The sequence below is a fragment of the Oryctolagus cuniculus genome, chromosome 8 (genome assembly GCF_964237555.1).
Source record: "Oryctolagus cuniculus chromosome 8, mOryCun1.1, whole genome shotgun sequence".
Lineage (NCBI taxonomy): Eukaryota > Metazoa > Chordata > Mammalia > Lagomorpha > Leporidae > Oryctolagus > Oryctolagus cuniculus.
In genome coordinates this window covers 8,561,920-8,574,100 of record NC_091439.1, presented here as the reverse complement: position 1 = coordinate 8,574,100, position 12,181 = coordinate 8,561,920, and the positions used below count along the sequence as shown (strand labels likewise).

Genomic DNA, 12,181 nt, shown 5'->3' with positions numbered 1-12,181 from the left:
CAGCACAGAATTCCATTTGCAAAGGAGTCCGTTAGCTTCAACCCTGAAAAACAGGATTTTTAAAAAAGGAAATCACCCTTGGAGATAAGCGTAGATTTAAACTTCTCAGCAGAAACGTTGGAGTTTTTGGCTATGGAAAACTAGAGTTTTTCCATCCAAGTGTACACAGTGGAAAAAATACTCTCTTATTTTTGTTTTCAAGCGGGCCAAACTTTCCCGGAGCCCCTCCCTCTGTTCTCCCTTTCCCTTTCTGACTCCTGGTCCCCCCGGCGTTTCCACACGGTAATTTCTGGGATGGCGATTGGGCGGCTGCAGACGCCAAGACTCAGTTCCCCTGCGCGGGTGTGAGTGCAGGGGGGTGGGACCGGGAGCAGAGGCCGTGTCCACCGGCAGGTTCCTACGCAGTTCTCCTCCACTGTGCCTGCGCCAGACCCGAGACGAAAAGCCAGGCAGCCGGGGGAGCAGCCAGCAGGCGCAGGACACCTGCGGGAGAGGGGAGCGTGGCGAGCGCCGAGGGACCCGGGCCGCGCGTGACCGCGTCATGGTGGGTTTGGGCCGCTCCTTTCTGTTTTCAGCCTTGTGCACGGGCAGGGAGGAGGCGAGGAGAGGTCTGGCAAGAAGTCGGGAGCTGTGGGCTAGGAGAGCCTTGGGGGTCACTACGGAGAGCGACGCCGAGAGGCGGAGGTCGAAACAAAGGCAAGAACTGACTGAGCGCCAGCCCCGCGGGCAGTCGGCTCTCCGCCGCGCGTCGCGCCCACCCAGCCTGTTGAGCACAGGTAGACACGAGGGCGCCCGAGCGCCCGCGCAGGGACCGACAGGTGCCCCCGCGGGGCCCCTCGCCCGCCCACCGCCCCGCGCGCTCACGCCCAGCTCTCTTTTGCATTCACAGTGCGGCTTCGCCAGGCGTGCCCCGCAGCTGCTGCGGATCCCGCAACGCAGCCCCGAGGTCTGGGCAGTGCACCGAGTAAGTGGTCGCGGCGTGCCCAAGCGGGTCGGAGCTCCGCACAGACGCAGCCCCTCGCCCCAGGTTCGCGGCCTGAGCTCGTCCAAGTCCTCCGTGCGCTCGCGGCGCGCCCCAACCCTGGGAAGCCGGGGCCGGTTCCCACGCTGGGGAGGACGTCCGGGGGGACCCGCTGCGCCCGAGGGAGGAGCGGGGAGGGGGTGGGCGCTCGGCCGCTCCACGCGGGCGGCTGTGCTCGCAGGGCCGGGCCGTGAGAACGTGCGGGGCGCGCCGGGGCCGCGGCTCTCCCACGGCCGGGGCGCCCGGGCCACGCCAGCCCCGGGCAGCGCCGTGGCCTTGCGAGCGGCAGCGGGCGAGTGCGAGCTGCGGAGAGACCCAGAGAACTGAGAGCCGGCGAGGGCTGGTGGCCGCGCCCCGGCTCTGTGGCGTGGGTGAGGATCGCAGCGCTCGCCGGCTTGCGTGGACAAAGCAGCCGGCAAACTTGAGCGCGCGAGTGTGTGCGTGTGCACGCGCGTGAGGCTGCTTTGCACGCTCATTTCTGTTTTCCTTGTGACCGCGGTGCTTCGGGAGACGGTGAGCAGGGTGCTGGTGCCCTGTGGGCTGAGAGCTGTCTTAGGGTGACCCTTAAGTCGGGGCCTCCTGGCCACGTGACCGCGACTGTGGCTTTTTGTAGGGCTTCTTTTTGCTCAGTGGTTTTCACAGGGCTCTTCCTTCAGTTTGTGCCTGATAAACCTGGTCATCTTGTAAAGTAAACCCAGGGGCTTCTGTGACTCAGGGTGACTGGTGCAAGGCAGCTTGGGGTCCACCCGGGAAACCCTCCCTCCTAGCATCTGAATGGGGCAGGGTTTGTTTGTTTGTTTGTTTTTCATTTAAACTTCATATCAGTAGTGATTTAACATTTTGGTACTTATCTTTTTGGGATCAGCCCTCCAGTCTTGGTAAGGAACATTTTTAGGCCTGGCATTGTGAACCTGTTGGCCCCTTCTTAAACAGGGTAGATTTTTACATCTTGGTTCATGTTGTGCGAGTCATCTGTTGCTTTTCCTAAATGGCTGTGTATTTTTTTTTTTTTTTGAGAGTGAGCATTTCCGGTGCTCTCCTAGGATGAGATGTCAAAATCAGTGACAGTGACAATGGAAGAGAAGGATTCTCTAGAATTCCAAAGCAAAACTTGCTCTTCCTCCTGCAACGGCGATGGTCTGTATTCTCTGTGCTTTGTTTAGTTATTGAACAGCTGCATCTGTGGGTCTGTTTCAACGGGTTATGCGGTACCTGGAACTGTATTCAAATAGATGAGTTGCTGAGTGTTCAGCGAGAGTCTGGAGTTCTCAGATACCCGGCAGGACAGCAGCCCAACAGAAAACTAAGAATCACGGAGTTAAAACATGTAAGCCACACTTTGCTTAACCAACAGGCCCTCTACATAAAATCTGCATAGACCAGCAGGAAAAATTCTAGAATAATGAGTTGGTATTACAATAGTGTAGCAGTTCTTAAAAATACGCCCATTTGTGTGGTTTTAAATGTGTCAGGAAACAAGTCTGTGTAGTTGGAAGTTGAAGTTTGTAATGAATAGGTGGGCACCTTGTGTTTCTTCTTATACTGTAGGATCTGGTAGAAAATAAAATTTACAAAACTGAAATAGAAAGTACTTAGGCTAGGTATGCGTTCCTTAGGATCTAAATTAGAAATAATCCCTTAAAGACTCTTTTCTAAATGATTTTAGGGTGTGAAATAATACACTTAAGATAGTTTTTTTTTTCATTCAGAGAATGAGGAAGGAAATATAAAGTTATTTCACTTGTATCTGACAACTCTACAAAAAATGAAGCCTCGGAAACTTTACAATGTTCACTTTTATGTCTTGTCATTATTGCCTATCAGATCATCTTGTTTTAAGACATTTTGAAAAACTGTTTTAATAAATGTTACACTTCATTTCAAACTTTACTGAGAACATTGAAATTAAATTGTATTTACAGTGAATACATCAACCAAGTACTTTGTGGCCAAATGCTAATAATTATTTCACAGATATTTTACACAGAAAATTTTAAAAAGTGAAATCTTAAGCTAACATCCATTTGTTGATATATTTATAGATTGTATAACCTTGAATTCATCAGAAGCCATAACATAGAAATTAAATCTTCCATTACATTTACTAACAAGTGATGAGTGTGTATGAAGGAGAATTTTTAAAAGACTAGTTGGTAATTCCCAACTTACATTTTTATAAAAAAGGATAAATGTCATATTAGACTTATGAATGAATTTCAACAAGGAAGGGGAAATGGAAAGATAAAGCAGTATTTGGATAAACCAAGATAAAGATATATTACTAATGGGGAGAAATTTTGGAAGTGATAATTCAGAATGACTTTCTATATATCAGATTTACTGCAAAGTTGCTTTTTTTGTTGTTGGATACTCAATTTTGATGGCACTGTTTAGAAATCCACAAGCAATGTTAGTCAACATTCTTGTTTATTGTTTTTCTGTATATTTGTAAAAATATTTATTTTTCTTTCTAAAGTATCAGTCATTATAACATATTTTGCTTCTAGGCCATCTAGATGGTTTCTGCAAGTTTAAGTGCCTGTGCAGTAATTTGTTTTGGATGTCTCCAATGTAATTTAATACAAGAAGAGCTTCTGGCAAGTTTTAGGTCTTTTGTAGAACCAATTAAGTTGCACATGAACCAGTTGATTTACTTGGGGTTAGGGCAGTTTCTTGATCGTCTTGACTCATAGCTGCTGCTTTTGTTTTCTTTCTGGACTAGTTTGAGATGTCTACCTATTTCACATATTTTTTTTTTTTTCTTTCTCCGGTGAGTGCAGGCCAGCCGCTTTCATCTCCTAAAGCCTGGGGGATGTGTAGAGTATGAACACATATAGGCGGATGAAGGGCTCCAGGGCAAGCTTCCCACTCAGCCCACAGAGGGAGAGAAATTCTACTTTATCAAACTTGAAAGACTCTTAGGCATGGTCTCCTTGACGACAAAAATGTGACTGTCACTGCTTTAGTCCCTAACTTCTCCTGCCTGGCACGCTTCCTGGTCATTAATAATCTGTTATTTAAACAAATCCTCCCTTTCATACATGGAAGCCAACTGAAATTAACTCACCTGCCAGCTCCTCTCGTCAGAGTAAGAATTAACAGTAAGTCAGCACAAAACAATGGCAGTGGGAATGCATACCCTGAGAAAAGGAAGAAGTGAAGCCGACCCACATTTTAGGTCTGAAAATTTTTTTCTAGATCCATCCTATCCTCATCTCCTATTTCACTTTGCCACATTACATTGGAATATACTTGTTTGAATGTCTGTATCTCCTACCAAACTCAAATCTCCCTTAGGACATCCTTGTTAGTTTCATCTTATTTGAATACCTATGTAGTACTGAGAAATTTGTGTAAAAATAGAATTAAAATATGAGTTTCTACTGTCCCAAAAAATTTTGAAATCATGCATAATTTCTCATAATATGCACTTTCCATGAACCTTTTTAAGAAACTCTTATGCGTGGATTTCAAAATTTTTTGACAACGAAATACTTATCTTTTAATTCCATTTCTCACAAACTTTTCAAAGTACCAGTGAGCTTAATGCTGTTGTCTTTGTTACTATTCAGTTCATGATTCTTGTTCATTGATGCTATAGGTAATTTTTTTTTGATAATACAATGCAGAGTATTACAGCCTTGGTCACACAGAGACCCCTCCATGCTCTTCTGTCATGTAGTTTGCAACCTGTTGGGAACCACAGATTTACTGTTCTTTGTGTCCCTTTCTCCTTATAAGTTTCCATCCTTTCCTTATTGAATTTGTGAACATTTCACCTTCCTTGAGAGTCTGGAACAACAAAGCCCTTTGTTTCTAAGCGTAGTCTTTCATCATTGGTCAGGTTTTCACTCAGCATCCACACACTTGACTTGTAACTTCCTTTTTGGGCGCCTCTTGATACTCACCAACACCTGGGCCTTCTTAGAACTGCCCCACCTGAAAAACCTGAGAATCTCATTCTCTTTCTGACCACAGTGTCCTATCCTTCCAGTAACTCCATTCACTTAATCACTGAACACTTTCCTCTCCCACCTTTGTTTCTTGGCTACCCTCTTTTCCTAATGTGTTCTTGTCTTTATCACATACATCTTATACAGAAATTTCAACTCTTCAACACTCAGATCTGTTGCTGCATCCCCCTCTCAGCTTTCTTAACATCTGCATCATTTTCATTGTGGATTTTAATGAATGAAGTAATACAGCTCTGTCTTTTGGTCAACTACAAACGGATTCCCTTCAGCTTTATTTTAAGGGGTGACCAGCGGTGCTACCAAATTATTTTATCTTTTCATGGTTAATTCCATAACAAATTCCCCATAGTACATGCTCTGAATTTTTACAGGTGTTGTAGCACAACCCGATTACCCTCCCTCTTTATTCTTAGCAGATGATCATGCTTTTTCATTCACAGAGGCTATTAAGGTCAATTTTAGCAAATTATTTTTCAGTACTCATCTTGATTATAGTAAACCTTTCTTTATGTGACCAGTTCTGAGTGTAGGGACTCTTTTCTTATACTGAACAAAATTACTTGTTTTTATAACATTCATATCCCTATTTTTACCTTGTAGGGAACTTACACAATATACTTATGCATGTAACAACTCTTCGAGTCTCCAAGATAATGTTCAGTTCTTTTAGTTCATCCTGGTTTGGCCTAGATTGAGAGTCTTATTCTCATTAGAGGTTTTCTCCTTTGGATGCACTTTTGTTTTGGTTTTTAAATGTAGTCCCAAGAGCTGGACATGCAGAACTGTCTTTATATAATGGGATATACAGTACTGTGTTATTTCCTCTGGATTTCTGTAGTCAATCAACCTGATACCTAATCTGTTTTGATCTTTCTGGTTTGTGTTTGAATGCATACTTTAGTGTTTAATTACATGTATTTTGCCATTATTCTATAGGTATATTTGTGTTCCCTAATTTTATGTTTGACCACATATATTTAGTTGTTATATTAAATTAACCCATTGTCCCAGAAGCTCAGTGTCTTTTTGGATTCTGATTCCATAATCCAGATTAGCCATTTTCTCCAATGTGGAGGCATTAACAGTTCTGATCAGGATCAGTTAATGTCTTCATCCAAATAACTGTGTAAATGCTGCACGAGAGGGACCTTTGGCATGATCCTACTTATTTTGCTCCTGATTTACATTGGTCCATAAGTTAGATGGCTAGTCAACCAGTTATATAGTCAAATAATTCTCTTTTGAGTTTACAATCCATGGTGTGACCCAAAAGTATATCATGATGGACTGGGTAGAGTCCTTGCTGAAATGCATTTCTACTTTCTGCAGAACAGATATCAATCAATTAATCTTGTTAAAACAAAAGAAAGCAACCCTATAATCATATATTCCTCTGATGTGTCTCTGGCTGATAGATAACAGCAGTTCATAGTCAGAATGCTCACATACCATGATCTTAAGGATATCATGATTGTTGGAGTAGTGCCTAGAGTCAATGTAAAGCTCTCTAGGCTGGAATTGGCGGAACCCACATTCTCTGTTTTGAGAATTAAGGCAATGTCTGGATTCTTTATTTGTCAACCTTCTCTTCATCATAAGTTTAAAAATAATTTAATGATTTTACATACACACCCTTTCAGTACTTTGTGGTATAATTTTTCCAGATTAATGAGCTTAGACTCATTTTGAATATTTGACATCATTCTATATCACAAGCCTTACATTTGTTATTTTAAATGTAATCCTACTTTTATGAGTATGAATACTATACTCTTGAGGAATGGAGATGAAACAAGGGGAGAATGGTTCTGCTTGGCTGATCTCTTTTTTCCATTTGAATTTCTTCATCATAACAAGAAGTAAATGCATATTTCTTTTTGTTTTTGTAATTTTTGAAAACGTGTTTGTTTTCTGCTTTATGCTCTATAACACTCTTCCTAGAGAATCAGTCAGTATTTTGAGCTTTCCCCAATAAAGTCTGTTATAGATTACACTTGTGGAGGAACTATAAGCAATGTTTAGAACACAGTTCTTGACATAAAGGAATTGAAAGTCTGCAAGAAATAGTCTCAAAATTATACATGCCAGCACTTGACAGTGATCCTATTGTTTGTGAAACAGTTTTTTATAACTTTTTTATTTTTTTAAACTTTTATTTAATAAATATAACTTTCAAAAGTACAATTTTTGGATTATAGAATTTACCAAAAAAAGAGAGAGGTCTGAATGATGTAAATATTGAGGAAGGCTTTCCAGAGAAAATCTAGCACTTAGCAGAGATTCTAAAACAAAACTAGGGTGGTGAACTTCACAAGATGGTAGGAATGAAATATAGAGAACAGAGGGAAGAATGTTCTAGGCAGAGCAATAGGAAAGCGGCACTGTAGGGATCAGAGGTGTGTGTGTGTGTGTGTGTGTGTGTGTGTAAAACCAAGATGTAGAGGCACAAAGGGCAACCTGGAGCCTGGAGCAAGCCACAGATTTGATGCCTGTCAGCATGCAGAACACCACTGCTCCGTCCTTGGGTTCTCAAACGCAGCTCTACTTCCCAGGAACTTTCCCTGTGCTGAGGAAGTTGAGTGTTTTGTTGCATCTTCTAGCAATACCCTGCATTTTTCTTATCATATTATATATTATATATTCTTTTTTGTTTGTTTGTTTTACCAGGCAGAGTTAGACAGTGAGAGAGAGAGAGACAGAGAGAGAGTTACAGACAGTGAGAGAGAGACAGAGAGAAAGGTCTTCCTTCCATTGGTTCACTCCCCTAATGGCCGCTATGCCAGGCGCTGCACCAATCCGAAGCCAGGAGCTGGGTGTTTCCTCCTGGTCTCTCATGCGGGTGCAGGACCCTAGCACCTGCGCCATCCTCCTCTGACTTGCCGGGCCACAGCAGAGAGCTGGACTGGAAGAGGACAAGCGGGATTAGTACCTAGCGCCCCAACCTGGACTAGAACCCGGGGTGCCAGAGCCGCAGGCGGACTATTAGCCAAGTGAGCCACGGCACCGGCCCTATAGTACTGTATTCTAATTGGATGCAGATGAGACGAATCCTCTGCAGTTGCAGAAACCATTTCTGTTTAGCTCTCCATTCTTTTTGAGAGTCCTTTGTGGCTCTCAAGCACTCAGTAAAAATGTGTGTACTGACAGTTTGGAGCCATGACATTATGATGGACGATGTTTGTAAAAATGATTGAAGATTAAGGGGACTTGGATTACAATGAGACTAGAATTTCAGGCTGAGTCTTTGCTTTATTAGGTAATGTGGAACCATATTATGAATTTTTGAGTATCATTTTTAATTAGATCTTCGTAAATCAAATAGTTGCAAGCCTGATTCGCATTTCTAGGCTTAACTAGGAAGTTATTTGGCATCCTTTCTTTGTGTCTTTGTCCACTTGGGCTGCTACAGCAAAGCACTGTAGGCTGGTGGATTTATTGATAACAGAGATTTATTTCTCACTCTGCTGAAGGCTGGGAAATCCGAAACAAAGGCACCAGAAGATTCAGTGTCTGTTAAAGGCCTGCATCTTCATAGATGGACAGAAGGTCATCTTCTCACTAGTTCCTCGCATGGCAGAAGGAACCAAGGGTTTCTCTGTGGTCTCATTTATAAAGACACTGATCTAGGCTGGCGCCGCGGCTCACTTGGCTAATCCTCTGCCTGCGGAGCCGGCACCCCAGGTTCTAGTCCAGGTTGGGGTGCCAGGTTCTGTCCCAGTGGCTCCTCTTCCAGTCCAGCTCTCTGCTGTGGCCCAGGAGGGCAGTGGAGGATGGCCCAAGTGCTTGGGCCCTGCACCCACATGGGAGACCAGGAGGAAGCACCTGGCTCCTGGCTTCGGATCGGCGCAGTGTGCCGGCCGCAGCAACCATTTGGGGGGTGAATCAACAGAAGGAAGACCTCTCTGTCTCTCTCAGTAACTCTGCGTGTCAAAAAAAAAAAAAAAAAAAAAAAAAGACACTGATCTACCCATGAGGGCTCCACCCTCCTGACCCATGCACTCTCCACAGGCCCCATCTCCTTATGCGATCACATTTAGGATTAGGGCTAGACATACCAATTTAGAGAGTACACAATCATTCAGTCAAGAGAATGGGATTCGGTGTTTACCTCCCTGAGAGGGAGACTTTAATTTTGTGTGTCTTTACTTGAGGTGTTTTTATTAATAGTTCGATTTCCTATACTATTTCCACTTCAGTTTTTAGGGGCCTGCTGTTCGCAATTGCCAATCCTTTTGTAACCTTAGATAGACTCTATCAGACATGGTTAAGTGACATGTGGTTAATGTTACATGAGTTCCTCTTTATCCATTATTTTGTTTTCCAGGGTTTCACTTCCACATAGTTGTGTTTTGAAAATATTATATGGGAAATTCCAGAAATAGATGTTAATAACTTCTGTAAAAGCACATCATTATAATTGTCTTATTTTATTTGTAGTTATTGTTAATTTCTTACTCGGTCTAATTTCTAAATTAAACTTTATCATAGGTATGTATGTATTAGGAAAAAAACACAGTATGTATAGGGTTTGGTGCTAAGTGTGGTTTTAAGAGTCTGTGGAGTGTCTTGGAATGTGTCTGCATGGATAAAAGAAGATGACTATATTAAGTTAATGAAAGTTAGGACAAGAATTTTCAGCATTCTGTTTGTTTAATAAGACTTTTTAGATTACATAGTTTTGAATATAGTGATTTAAAAGATAGTATTGTGTCTAAAGTATTTAGTGTTATAAATGTGGTATGGAAGGGGATTTGGATAAGCACAATAAAATCTACAGTACTTGAGATGTCAAGATTTAAACAAGATATTCTTACACTGCATTCATGCTGTTTGTAAAGGTGATTAGCAGAACACGGGCTTCCCAATGAAAACTGGGCAGAATCTAGCTTTTCATGTCTTACAATATTTTAAGTAACTGATTGTAAATAACATTCCTTTTTGTCCACTGCTACCCTAAGTAACAGTTTAATATGCCACAGCATTTACGTCTGAGTCTTTCTCTGGAGACTGGTTCAGAGTAATTATTTCTTTTAGAAAGCTTTTATTTAATAAATATAAATTTCATAGATACAGCTTTAGGAATATAGCAGTTCTTCCCCCCGACACCCACTCTCCCACCCCCACTACTATCCTACCTCCTACTCCCTCTCCCATTCAGTTCTTCATTAAAATTCATTTTTAATTATCTTTATATACAGAAGACCAACTTTATACTAAGTAAAGATTTCAACAGTTTACAACCACATAGACACACAAAGTATTAAGTACTGTTTGAATACTAGTTTACCATTAATTCTCGTAGTACAACACATTAAGGATAAAGGTCCTACATGGGGAATAAGTGCGCAGTGACTCCCGTTGTTGATTTAACAATTGACACTCTTATTTATGACGTCAGTGATCATCCAAGGCTCTTGTCATGAGCTTCCAGGGCTATGGAAGCCTTTTGAGTCCACAGACTCCGTCAGTATTTAGACAAGGCTGTAAGCAAAGTGGAAGTTCTCTCCTCCTTCAGAAAAAATACTTCCTTCTTTGATAGCCCCTTATTTTCACTGGATTTCACTCACAGAGATCCTTCATGTAGGTCATTTTTTGCCACAGTGTCTTGGCTTTCCATGCCTGAAATGCTCTCATGGGCTTTTCAGCCAGATCCAAATGCCTTAAGGGCTGATCTGAGGCCATAGTGCTGTATAGTGTGTTTGTCATTCTGAGTCTGCTGTGTGGCCTGTTTCCCATGTTGGAACATTGTCTTCTTTTTAATTCTATCTATTGTCATTAGCAGACACTTGGTCTTATTTATGTGATCTCTTTGAAGCTTATTCCTATCTATATGATCAGTTACACACTTATTATGATCACTTAAACACGTAAGATGGCATTAGTACCACCCAACTTAATGGGATTTGGAGTCTCATGGCAAGTTTTTAGCTTTACCCTTAGGGGTAAGTCCATGGAATCACATGCTGAACTGAACTGTGTAACTCCTCCCTCTCTTATTTCCATTCAGAGTAATTCTTAAGCTCTTATTGTGTCATCTTACACTAAAAAAACATCATGATAGTTTTTGATAAGAGTTTGTACTTTGGTTGGACAACAAATTATTCTTTTTTTAAAAAAGATTTATGTATTTATTTGAAAGGCAGAGTTAAACTGAGAGAAGGAGAGGCAGAGAGAAAGGTCTTCCATTCGCTGGTTCACTCTCCAATTGGCTGCAATGGTCAGAGCTGCGCCGATCCAAAGCCAGGCGCTTCCTCTGGGCCTCCCAGGCAGGTGCAGGGGCCCAAGCACTTGGGCCATCTTCTACTACTTTCCCAGGCCACAGCAGAGAGCTGAATCAGAAATGGAGTAGCCTGCACTCAAACTGGCATCCATATTGGGATGCTAGCACTGCAGCCGGTGGCTTTACCCGATAGGCCACAGCACCGGCCACAACAAATTATTCTAACTGAAGTCTTTGCCTTTCTCCTCTATTTTCTCCCCTTGCTTTGAAGCTAGGAGCTTTTCATGACTTTTGCTGGTTACTACCTATAGCTTATCTGCAGGCTTGGCAACAAGGGAAAAGGTCATATATATGAGAGGTATCACAAGGCCAGCGTCACAGCACAGTTTTACTCTTGCTTGCCCTGCTCTGCGATCCAGCACTTCTTTGGGATGATACACTCTTGGATCATGCCTCTAAGAGTCCTTTGGGTGACTGTTTTACCCAGAGGAGCAGCACAACCTTGCTTTGGCCAAAGGCAAATGTTACATGTATTATGCTGTCTTCTGCTTTCAATCCAGAAAATGAGATTTGGACCTAGACTTTATTTTACTTATTTTTTAAAAAATTTGTTTATGTATTTGGGAGGCAGAGTCACAGACAAACTGAGGGAGAGACAGAGAGAGAGGTTTTTCATCTGCTGGCTTACTCTCCAAATGGACTCAATGGCTGGACATCCAAAGCCAATCCAAAGCCAGGAGCCCAATAGCTCTTGAGCCATCTTCCATTGCTTTCCCAGGCCATAGCAAAGAGCTGGATCGGAAGTGGAGTAGCTGGGACTCCAATTGGTGCCCTTATGGGATGCTGGTGCTGCAGGTGGAGGCTTAGCCCACTATGCCACAGTGCCAGCTCCTGGACATAGACTTTTAAAGTTAAGAGAAAAAAGAAACTCAAAGGCCCAGCGTGTGGAGCACAGATAAGAGACGG

The 12,181-nt window shown here is 42.6% G+C and overlaps 1 protein-coding gene across 15 annotated transcripts in view; it reads left to right on the top strand.

The window, feature by feature from the left end:
- Positions 1-403: 403 nt before the first annotated feature.
- Positions 404-12,181, top strand: part of GUCY1A1 (guanylate cyclase 1 soluble subunit alpha 1) — a 62,713-nt gene continuing 50,935 nt past the window's right edge. For 2 of the 15 annotated variants that reach the window (XM_070047360.1, XM_051819918.2), the window contains exons 1-2: positions 404-544; positions 890-964. The gene's annotated coding sequence lies outside the window, so the exon portion shown is untranslated. Of the gene's footprint in view, positions 545-630; positions 777-889; positions 1,028-1,209; positions 1,535-2,189; positions 2,349-12,181 lie in introns of those variants that run through there. The other 13 variants (XM_070047362.1, XM_070047359.1, XM_070047361.1 and 10 more) reach the window with 10 other exon arrangements.